This window comes from Myotis nattereri, assembly GCF_964212035.1.
Source record: "Myotis nattereri genome assembly, chromosome: 4".
NCBI classification, from domain to species: Eukaryota; Metazoa; Chordata; class Mammalia; order Chiroptera; family Vespertilionidae; genus Myotis; species Myotis nattereri.
In genome coordinates, this window is record NC_138079.1 from 99802891 (window position 1) to 99814719 (window position 11829).

Here is an 11829-nt window from a genome sequence, read left to right on the forward strand (position 1 = left end):
TCTTTCTTTAATTTTGGTAGAATTCACTAGTGAAGCAATTTGGGTCTTGAATTTTTATCAGACATTTTTAAATTACAGATTTAATTTCTTGAATAGTTATAGGACTAAGGTTTTCTATTTCTTTTTATGTCATGTTATATTTTTCTATAAATCTTTCCATTTTGCCTAATTTTTCAAATTTATTGGCATAAAGTTGTTCATAATATCCTCTTATTTTTGTAGTTAAGTCCCTTTTCATTTCTTATACTTGCTATTCATGCCTTCTCTTTTCTCATTCTCACTAGGGATTTATCAATTTGTTAGTATTTTCAGTTTTGGCTTTGTTGGTTCTGTTATGTTTTTTCTTTTACATTTATTTATGCTTTTAAATTATTTCCTCCCACGACTTTTGTTGGGTTTCTTTTATTTTCCTAACCTGTAGAAATGAATGCTTAGCTAATTTATTTTAGCCTTTTTCTTCCTTAAAATATGCAATTATGGCTATAATTTTTTCTTCAAGCACGGCCTTAGCTTTATAAATTTTGTTGTTACATTTTTCATTATATATAATTCAGTTCAAAATAATTTTATGAAAAATATATTTTTCCATCCCCTTATTTTTAGTCCATGTCTTTTAATCTGAAGTGAGTCTCTTGTAGAAAACAAACATATGTAAGAGTCTTGTTATATATTCAGCTACCATAAGTCTTTTGATTAGAGCATTTAAGCCATTTGCATTTAAAGTAATTATTGATAGATAAGTATTTATTGTTGTTTTACTATTCATACTTTGTTGTTGTTGTTGTTAATCCTCAACCAATATTTTTTCCATTGATTTTAGAGAGAATGGAGGGGTGGGGGACAGAGAAGGAAGACATTGTTGGGGATTCATTCCACAAAGTAGCTGCTATTCTTGTTTTGTACATTGAGCCTTTGCTCGTCCACCTCCCTCATCTGCTGTCCACAGAAGACAGCAGCCATGGTGAGGTATGGGCCGTGGCAGGGGTCACAGGCAGCCATCATGATCTTGGCATTAAATACCTGCTGGATGAGTTTGGGTACAGTGAGGGCCCGATGCTGCCTCCATGGCTGGTTAGAGAGGCAAAGCCAGGCATGAAGGAGTGGAGGCCTGGGAAGGGCACCGTGTTGACTTCCCGCTTGCAGAGGTCAGCAGGGAGCTGGCTAGGAAAGCAGAGGCAGGTGGTGACACTGCTCATGGCAGCTGAGGTGAGGTGGTTCGGGTCCTGGCAGGTTGGCATGGTCAGCTTGAGGGTGTGGAAGCAGATGTCGTAAAGGGCCTTGTTATCAATGCAGTAGGTCTCATCAGTATTCTCTACCAACTGATGGACAAAGGAGGTGGCATTGTAGGGCTCAATCAGTGTCGGACACTGGGGGAAGGTGCCACACCGAAGGTGTTCATGATGCAGTCAGGATACTCTCTATGGATCTTGCTGGTGAGGAAGGTGCCCATTCCAGAGCCTGTGCCCCAGCCCAGTGAGTGGGTCAGCTGGAGCCCTGCAGGTAGTCACAGCTCTCCGCTTCCTTCCACACCACATACTGAACTGAGTCAACCAACTCGGCCCCTGCTATGTAGTGGCCCTGGGCCCCGTCGCCTGCTCCAGGCTGACCAAAAATGTGTGCTCTGAAGATCTGGCCAGAAGGACCTGAGCAAACAGAGTCCATGGTCCCAGGTTTTGGATCCACCAAGATAGCAAGAGGAGCATATTTTCAACCCACGGCTTCATTGTAATACATGGAGATGCGATCCAGCTGCAGGTTGCTGTCCCCATGGTAGGTGCTGGTGGGATTAATGCCATGTTCATCACTGATCACCTCCCAGAACTTGGCACCGATCTGGTTGCCACACTGGCCAGCCTGGATGTACACAATTTCCCTCATGGTTAAAATGTTTTTCTCACCTCAAAGTGTGTACAGGGCAGGAAAATACATAACTTTTTTCTCTGCTGCTGCTCACAGGCTGGTAGAATGGGACATGCCCCAGAGGGTGGAGCAGCTACTCCAAACATACAGGAAGGTTCAAGGTTGAGTTGCTTATGTTTCATTTTTTTCCTCTATTAGTTTGATAGTTATTCAGGCTTTTATTATTTTTAGTGATTATATTCTAGAAATTATAATATGCTACCTTGAGTTATCACTATCAAATGGGAATTATTACCTTTACTCATCTCCTAGAAAAATCAAGAAATTTAGACTATTTAACTCTCTCCCATATAAGGTGCATTTATTGTTTTGAATTTTATATATATATATATATATATATATATATATATATATATATATATCATAATCCCAACAATATATTATTTTATAAAGTCACTATTCATTTGGATTTGCCCTTGCATTTAACATTTCATTTCTTCTTCTATCCCCAATCTCCTCCCTTGGACAACTTTTCTTCTACTTGAAGAACATTCTAAAATACGCTTTAATGTAAGATTTTTCACTATGTAGAATTTTTTCCCCAACACATTAAAGATAATTCTACTACTTCTGGCTTCCATTGTTGAAGCTGAAAAGTCAGCAAACCTTGCACTTAAGTCATCTCTTGTTTTTCTCTTCATACTTCACTCTTGAATTTTTTTAAGTATATTTTTATTGATTTTAGAGAGGAAGGGAGAGGGAGAGAGAAATAGAAATATCAATGATGAGAATCATTGATCGGCTGCTTTCTGCACATCCCTCACAGGGGACTGAACCTGAAACCTGAGCATGTGCCCTGACTTGGAATCGAACCAGACTTCCTGAGCTCAACTACTGGGCACACCAGCTGGGCACTCTTGAATGTTTTATTCAGAATATCAACTCAAGGTTAACCATAAAACTTAAGTCCTATATGTCAAAGCTTACACAATACTAAGGGAAGTTACTGATCACACACACATACTTCACACCTTCACCTAAGAAGGGAGCAAGTCTGTGGGGAATAGGCAAGCATGCATGACCTTATCAGAATCACTCAGCCACTAGTGACTCTCACCTGGTACATCAGTGGCTCTGCTAACAATACTTCCTTCCTCTAGCTATGGGGTTGGAGTATCCCAGCCGTGGGCAAACTACGGCCCGCGGGCTGGATCTGGCCCATTTGAAATGAATAAAACTAAAAAAAAAAAAGACCGTACCCTTTTATGTAATGATGTTTACTTTGAATTTATATTAGTTCACACAAACACTCCATCCATGCTTTTGTTCCGGCCCTCTGGTCCAGTTTAAGAACCCATTGTGGCCCTCGAGTCAAAAAGTTTGCCCACCCCTGGAGTATCCTCACAGTCTGTGTTGTGGTCTGGAAAATACCCAGTTCAGTATTCTCCAGAGAGATGCAGGGAAAAGATTGCTCAGTGGCATTAGAGTGGGCCAAGGCTTTATGCTAAAATATCTGCTAGTATTAGAGATTCTATTAACCAGGAGTATTCACATTGATTTTTTTTTTCTTCTTCTTTTTCCTTGGCTTCATCTCAAATGCAAAACACTTTTTTACCACTTAATTCTTTTTTAAAAGCGTTTTCACAAGAACATCATGTTGGGGAAAAGGGCCTTTTGTGAGAACTAAGTGTTTACAATGTAACAAAGTGAGGAGAAAACACACTATCAAAGTAAGTTTACTTGTGGGGGTGAAATAAGACATCCCTCACAAATTTTTACACCACACATAGAACTTCCATTTTACTAATTCTCTCTTTAGCTGTGTTTAATTTCCTATTAGACCCTTCCATGGAGTTTTTTAATTTGATCATGATATATTCTTTTAGTTCTAAAATTTCTATTTCTTTTTTAAAACTTTCCATAACTTTTCTGAATATCCCTCCTTCCTGCCAAAATTTTCAAGCTTGGTTTTAATCTTGAATATAACAACCAGAATTATCTTCATAATCTATGTCTGATTCTAATATCTGGGAGCCCTGTGGATCTATTTTAGTGGTCTGTTTTCCTATTAGCTCTTGATTTTAGAGAGAGTGGAGGGGAGAGGGAGAGACAGACCAGCTTATGAGCCTGATTACCTCTGTGCTGGTCATTGTTTTTGAAAAATTATTTGTAGGATAATCGGGCTGAGGATGATGCTATGATGCTATCTTACTCCAGAGAGGATTTTATTTTATTTTATTTTATTTTATTTTATTTTATTTTATTTTATTTTATTGTCAGATGCCTGGGGCATTGTCAATGTGGGACCTCCTTAATACTATTTCAGGATTGGGTATTGATTGGGCTACTTGATGTAGCTGGGCTACAGCCATGCAGCAACTTTTTTCCATAGCACATGAACTTGAAAAACATTCAACTCAGATTCTTGGCTCACTCTTCAGATCAGCAAACAGTCCTTATGCTGCTGGACAGAGAACATCAAAATGTTGGATTGCCCTAGCTGGTTTGGCTGAGTGAATAGAGCGTCAGCCTGTGGACTGAAGGGTCCCAGGTTTGATTCCAGTCAAGGGCACATGCCTGGGTTGTGGGCTTGATCCCCAGTGGGGGGCATGCAGGAGGCAGCCAATCAGTGATTCTCTCTCATCATTGATGTTTCTCTCTCTCTCTCTCTCTCTCCCTCTCCCTTCCTTTCTGAAATCAATAAAGATATATATATATATATATATATATATATATATATATATATATATTAAGATATATTTTTTTAAATGTGGGATTCACTGTAGATCTTTGTCCTGCTTGGATGTTGGCCCAGGTCTATTTGCACTTTTTTAATATTGTGTCCAACTTTTTTGGTTGTTCCACTGGCCAGGTTAATACCGATTATTTATACCATTGTTACTGGAAGTAAAAGTGCCCACCTCACAAAATTTTTTGTGCTTATTATATGTAAGTTACTATTTTAGAAACATCAGGTATATAAAGAGAAATAAACAAGAAATCTCTGTCCTAAAGGAGCTTCGAGCCTCTTTGGGAAGACACCTGGCATTCAGCTTATCCATGAGCCGGAGACTGGGACATGTGCTGATGCTGTCATGCAGGGAACACGGAACCCAGAGGGCTCCTGAGAATGTGCAGTCTGCTGGATAGTGTCTTGCAGAACTAACTAATGCTCTCTTACGTGGCTGAAGATTGCTACACTCATGCATTACGTGTCGATTCTTGTTGGTTCTGAATTTTTAGGGTGCCATTGTCTTTTCTAATTCTCACATCCTATGTGTGGCTCAGGAGGGAATCTGTACCCCTTATCTATGCACTTATTATAATAAGAAAGTCCTTTATTCTTTGCTTTGTCTGGCTCAGGCGAGTCATTTCATAGACCCATTTGTAGATGGAGGGATGACATGAGATCTCCCCTAGCCCAGCTGAGAAGAGACTCACTGGCCCACCAAAATTATTTTCCTTTAAATGGACTTCTTGAGATATTATTCACATACCATACAATTCACTCACCTTAATAGTGTACAGTTTGGTGGCTTTTAGTATATTCACAAAGTTGTGTATCCATTGCCACAATCAACATTAGGACATTTTTATCACTCCAAAAAGAAACATCAGAACCTTAATCATAATTTCCCTGATCCTCCCATTCCACATTCCCCACTCTAGGCAACCACGATTCTATTTTCTGTCTCTATGTATTTGCCAGTTCTGGACATTTCATATGAATAGAATCATACGGTATTTGTCCTTTTGTGTCTGGCATCTTGCGCTGAGCATCATGTTTTCAAGTTTCATCCATGCTGTAGCGTGCGCCAGTATTTCATCCCTTTTATGACTGAATGATATTCCCTTGTATGGATAGACCACATTTTGTTTATCCATTCACCAGCCTGAGGATATTTGCGTTGTTTCCACTTTGGGCTGTGATGAATAATGCTGCTATGAACATTTGTGTATATGTTTTTGTGTGCATACAAGTTTTCATTTCTCTTTACCCAGGAGTGGAATTGCTGGGTCATATGATAACTTTATGGTTTACCTTTTGAAGAACTGCCACATTATTTTTCAAAGCAGCTGCACTATTTTACATTCCCACAGCAGTGTGTGAGGGTTCCAATTCCCCCGTATCCTCACCAACACTTGCTATTTCCAGTTCTGTTTTGTTTTTATTACTAGAGGCCCAGTGCATGAAATTTGTGCCCAGGTAGAACCCCTAGGCCTGGCCTGCAATCAGGGCCAATCAGGTTCCCCGTCTCCCTGCCTCCCCACCTCCTCGTTCTCTCGCTCCCTCAGTGTCCTGCCACCGCCACTGGTCACCCACCATGTTCAGTGGTCAGCACACATCATAGCAGGTGATTGAACTCCATTCTCCCGGTCGAACTCCAGAGGGGACACTGCATATTAGCCTTTTATATATATAGATGGCCTTCCTAGTGGGTAGGAAGTGGCATGTCAGCATGGCTTAGGTTTGCAGCTCCCTGGTGATGAGTGGTGCCCCCATATCCTGACCTGCCCGACAGAGCAATGCTCCTTTTGTTTTCACTCTGGTTCTGCTTCCAGCTTCCCTGCATCACCCTCATCCACACAATTGAAGGTGAACCGGCTGGGCTCCTTATGCAGGAAGAAAGACATTTCCAAATCTTTGTCCGCAAGACTGGCAAAGGCTTAATTCCATCTTTGTTAGACTTTTCCCTCTATTTCAGCTTTTCCATTAGGGGCAGGTTTCACAAATTTGTTCTTAAATGCTCAGAGTCGCTCACTTCATCTCTACCCCTGTTTCTCCATTAAACAAGGGCATCTTACCCGATTTATATACAATTTTTAAAAATCTCCCAGCCAGGGACCCACTCAAGATTAGCAGACACCATGTAGGTCCTCCAGTGACTCACCTGCAGGCTCACCTCCTTGGTCAGGGCTCCCTGTGTGCACTGCACCTCACACACCGGGGCAGGTTTTCCTAGTCCTGAGAGCAGCTTCCTCCCTGCCCTCTCCGAGGTCTGGGCTCTGGCCAGCAAGTTGACGTCCTGTGTGCTGATTGACAACATGCGGACTTGGTGACTCTGCCCAAGGTTGTGCATGACAGGGGCCCATCGCAAGCAGGTGAGGGTTGTCCCACTGCCATCCGCTCAGGGGAGAGAAGGCTAAGACATGTGCATTGTGCCCAACAGAATTGCTTTCAGCTCCTGTCCTGGGAAATATCTGGCAGAAACCTTCCCAATTTAGGCAACTAAAGAATTGAGTAAGGAAGATCTCTCATCTCCTTCTCACCTGCTCTTGGTGTGGTGCCAAGGAAAAGATGAAACGTCATGACTTTTTTATTTAGCCCATGCCCTTTAATTAAATCCCCTTTCCCTACTCTTTTTGTTTTACTATCTTTCCAGCCAGTCAAGAAAGATTAAAAAAAAATTTTTTTTGGTGGGGGGGGGGGGGGAAGGGGGGAGATCCCAGCAGAATAGTCAAACAGAATGGATAGATGGTTTGTTTTGGTCCTTGGCAATGCCAACATGTTTCAAAGACATGGATCTTGCCCATGTGTGGTTAGATGGGCTCAGAGGTGAGCCATGGTTAGACAGGCTGAGCATCTCTTAAAAGGATGGGAATGCTCTTCACTTTTTGGTTGAGCCTCTCATATGTAAGTTTAGTTTCTCTTCGGGCACTTCCCAGAGAGCTCTGCTTTGCACATGCATTGGTTGGCACCTGCCCTCAAAAGCAACAAGCTCCACTGTACCCAGGCGCTGCTTGACTCCTGACGGTGAAAGCAAAGGGTCCCTGGAAAGCAAAGAGCTCCTCTCTGCACCTGCGCAGGCGGGTATCCGTTCCTGGTGGGAACCTAGAAGACGATGAAATCTCTCCTGCGCCTGCATGAAGAACCCAGCCTTGCGTAAGCCAGACCCCGCAGCGGGTCCGGGAGTCATGTTCTTCATCAGTGTGTCTCCCTTGATGCATCAAGCTCCTCCCTTTCTCCTTTTCCTCCACTTTGTTTTTCAGTAAACCTTCTTTTGAATCTATTTTGCCTCCTCTCTTGATTTCTATCTTGGGAGGGGGCAAGAATCCCTTAGCCAGTGACAACGGAAGGAGATGTCTGTGCTGAAAAGATCCCATCGACGCAGCCGTGCACATCATGGGAAATCTTCCCCTGCGTGAAGCCCAGACTTCAAACATCTGGCCCCTGGAAGTTGCCGCTTTGCCCTCACATTCTCCTGCAGGATCAGTGTCTCTCACAAGCTGGCCCATGTGGGCTCTCTTACTTACCTAACATCCCAGCATCTTCCCAGAACCCATGTTTTCCTGACCATAGGAGTGGTACCCCCTCCCTGAATTCATAGCCAAGGAAAGGGGTCATGGGACCCATAAGAAGGTGGGCATGTTTAGTCCACTTACTTGTTTTCTCGTCCATTCAGCAGATATTTAATGAGATGTTGATAACAGAGTGTTGAGAAATAGTAGTTCTAGACTGAGTTTAGTAGGAAACCCATCCCTGTGCAAGCGAGAACTCAGGCATGTGGCAGCAAAGTCAGGCCCTGAGAAGAATGAGTATTTCTGGTGGGGACCAAGGGACCTGGATCAGCCTTGGGGTCAGGGAACTTCACTGGGTGCCAGAGCCCCAGGGAGCAGTGTCTTCCAGCGATTGATGGAAGGCTGGGGGCCAGGTAGGGGACTTCAGCTGACTTCAGCCGGTGTGCACTGCATTACTAGACCAAGCATTAAAATCGGAATGCTTTTCTGGCCTCCCTGCCACCCACCCTCTCCAGGGACTCTTGGCCCTTCCTAAATCCAGCAAGTGAAAGGCCTTCCCAGCCCACGGAGAGCCTCAGAACCCTGCTCCACTGCTGCAGCAGGTCCTTCTGGCTGGGCCTGCCCATGACTTCCCTGCTCAGGGCCCACCTGTTTCCTCCGGTCATGTCCTGCTGGCCCCGAGTGCCCTGAACTTTTTGGTTTGGCTCCAAAGCTCCCCCTGCAGTGGTGGTGATCTCATGCTGAAGCCGCTGCTCCCACCCTGGCTCCACACACAGAAGTGGGGACACACAGGATGCCCTGGGCTCAGCCCCAGGAAATGCTGCCAGAAAGCAGCAAGTCCAAGCAGCGTCACTCAGCCGCTTTCCTGGGGCACCAGTTGGGGCACAGTACTTTCTCCTGAGCCCTTCGTTCCCTCAATTCTCTCAGCTCTCCCCTCCCCTGGGCTAAGCTGGGTGACACCAAGGTGCCATGAGTTCCCCCAGACCACACTGTGTCCTTCTCTCTCCTTTCACATCCACGTGTGTCCTTCCCCACCTGCTCACTGTCAGGGTGAAGAGAGGCTAAGGAGGTGGGGTCAGGGTCTCAGCTTGTCACCAAGCCCTCGGCTTCCCCAGCTGGTGTACCCCCAGCACCACCCAGCAGGACACACCTGGACACAACCTGTTCCACATCTCTCTGCACACATCCACCCATCAGGAGACACCGCCCAAGACCTGCCTGGACTCACTTCACCCACATTGCCAGCCCCGATCATCATTTCATTGCATTTCCAATGATGCCTCATTGGCCCTGCTCTTAGAGCTTCCTATTCTTACTTTTACTCAGAAATATGCTCTGAGGGTCTGCGGAGTGCCAGGGACTCCCCTGGGCATCCCCTCAGGGTGCAGTGGTGGGTAAAGCAGGCAATATTCCTGCTCTCGAGGGAGCCCACTGCAGCAAGGGAGGCAGGCAGTAATCAAGCACACACGTCAGAGCTGAAAGCATGGCAGTGCTGTGTCCCCACAGGACAGGAAGGAGGGGGACACAGGCTGGATTGGCCAGCAAGGCCTGAACGGTCTCTGTCAGGAGATGGCATGGCAGGAACTGCCCTGCAGATGAGGGAACGGAGAGAAGGCCAAGGCTGGGAAGAGAGTGATGCCCTGAGCAGCAGGGCCTGGGACTGGAGGAGGTGAGAATTAGTGTGGAGGTGTGTCTGTGTTTTAAGAACAGGGGGAGTATCTCAAGCAGAGGAAAGATGTGATCTTATTTGTAGATGACGCTGAAGGTGTTCAGGCACCAAAAAAATAAAAAGCAAGGAGACCACTTGGTGCAGCTCCCAGGTCCCGGAAGCAGGAACAAGCAGAGTCTCTGCCAGGTGGCCCTGGAGGCCATGGCCACCTCTCCTGCTGGCCCTCATTGCTCAGGGACAGCCCTGTAGTCTGCCCCTCTGGCCGAGCTCCCATCCCACTCAACCCCATGCTGGGTCCTACTTGCTCCTTTCTCTCTCTTCATCTTCCACCTCCAGTACTTTAGAATGTTCTGGCTTCTTCACTTCACCCTTGTTCAGACCCTGGACTCCTGGTGGGTGAGGAGGAGGTTTGCAGGTGGGACTCTGCGGTCCTCAGACCCCTGCTCTCCACAAAGGGACAGCTGGCCAGGAAAACCCATGAAAACCCAGCCAAGGGGAAATAATCAGCGTGTTGCATTTCACATGTTACCTGGAACCAAATCAGAGCGAGATTTCCTCCCCTCAGAACACGGTGTTTCAAAACCCCTAACAAGAACCTTCCTGGATCAAAATGATGATGATGCAGGTATGATTTACTATTAGAAACTTTGAAGGTGATTTATTCCCTTTATAGAAGGATTTGCCAGAGCATTTCTCATGAAGAAAGTTGCCTCCAAAGCTTGCAAAAGGGAATTTGGTTGCTATTCAAAGAGCCTCCCGACAAACATTCATCTGAGTGTCTCTTGGGTACTGAGCACCATTCTAGCTCTCGGACTAAGCTTGGCAAAGAAAGCTCTGCTCTTCAGGTGTGTTCATGCCAATGTGCATTTCAGGCAATAAACAAGCCAATGGGTTATTTTAGCTGGTAATAAAAAGAGTAAAATAAGATAATGTGTGATGGAGAGGACCTGGGGTAGGGCTAGGGCTCCAAGGAGGTGACACTGAGTCAAGCTGGAAATAATGGGAAGAAGGCAGCCTTGTGAAGGGCTGTGGGAGACTGTTCTCCATGGAAGAAACGAAGTGCAGAGGTTCTGCATGTTTGAGGGGCATGAGGAAGATAGGAGCTTGGAGCATGATACATGGTTTTACAGTGGGGGTGGGGCATATCACGGGTCTTACAGCCATGGTAATGGGTTTGGAGTCTTACTCAAGGTAAAGAGAAGTTGCTGGAGGGTTTTAAGTGAGAAGTGGTGTGTACTGATTTCCAGTTTGGGCATCCCAATTTTGTTTGTGTGCAGAAGATGAATCTGGGAAGAGACCCTGGTATACAATATTGCCACGTGACCTGGATTATATTGGATGTCAACCAATTTCTTTGATCCTTTGTATAAAAGGGAGAGCAGGCCTCCCCCAGTGTGACTGTGTCTCAGGTGGGCAAGGCCATAAGATATGCTGGGAGAAAATGGGAGGAAGCTAGGGAACCTGGGAGGAGGACTGGCCTCTGAGTGAGCATAACCCACATTCTAAACCTTAGTCCCCTGAGGAGGGGCCTGCTGAGACCTCAGAGTGGAAAAGAGCTCATCAGACTGAGTGTCCATCAGGCTGCATGTGTGTTATCTCGGTGAATCCTGACAAGTACCTTGAGATGGGTGTATCAGTTATCTATTGCCATATAACAAACTATCCCCCAAAATGTGCTGACTTAAAGAGTAAGCATTTATTATCTAACAATTTCCATTGGTCAGGAATTCAGGAGCAACTTAATTAAATGGTTCTTGTTTAGGGTCTCTCGTGAGTTGCAGTTGAGATGTCGGCTAGAGCTGCTGTCACCTAAAAGCTCTACTGGGGCTGGAGGATCCAATTCCAAGATGCTGCACTCACATGGCTGTTGGCTGAAGGCCTCATTTCCTCACCATTGGGGTTCTCTTCATAATGTGGCAGCTGGCTTTCCCCAGCGTGAGTGATCCAAGAGCAAGAGAGGGAGCAGGCAAATAGGTAGCCACAATTCCTTTTAGAACTGGGTCTCCAAGGTTGCACACTATCACTCCTGTTTTATTCTATTAGAAGCAAGTTTGGCCCGC

General features: G+C 45.2%; 1 pseudogene across 1 annotated transcript; it reads right to left on the bottom strand.

The window, feature by feature from the left end:
• Positions 1-816: 816 nt before the first annotated feature.
• On the bottom strand, positions 817-1878 carry LOC308518557 (tubulin beta-5 chain-like; annotated as a pseudogene). The gene has a single exon. The product of its transcript is annotated as a tubulin beta-5 chain-like (transcript).
• Positions 1879-11829: the final 9951 nt, after the last annotated feature.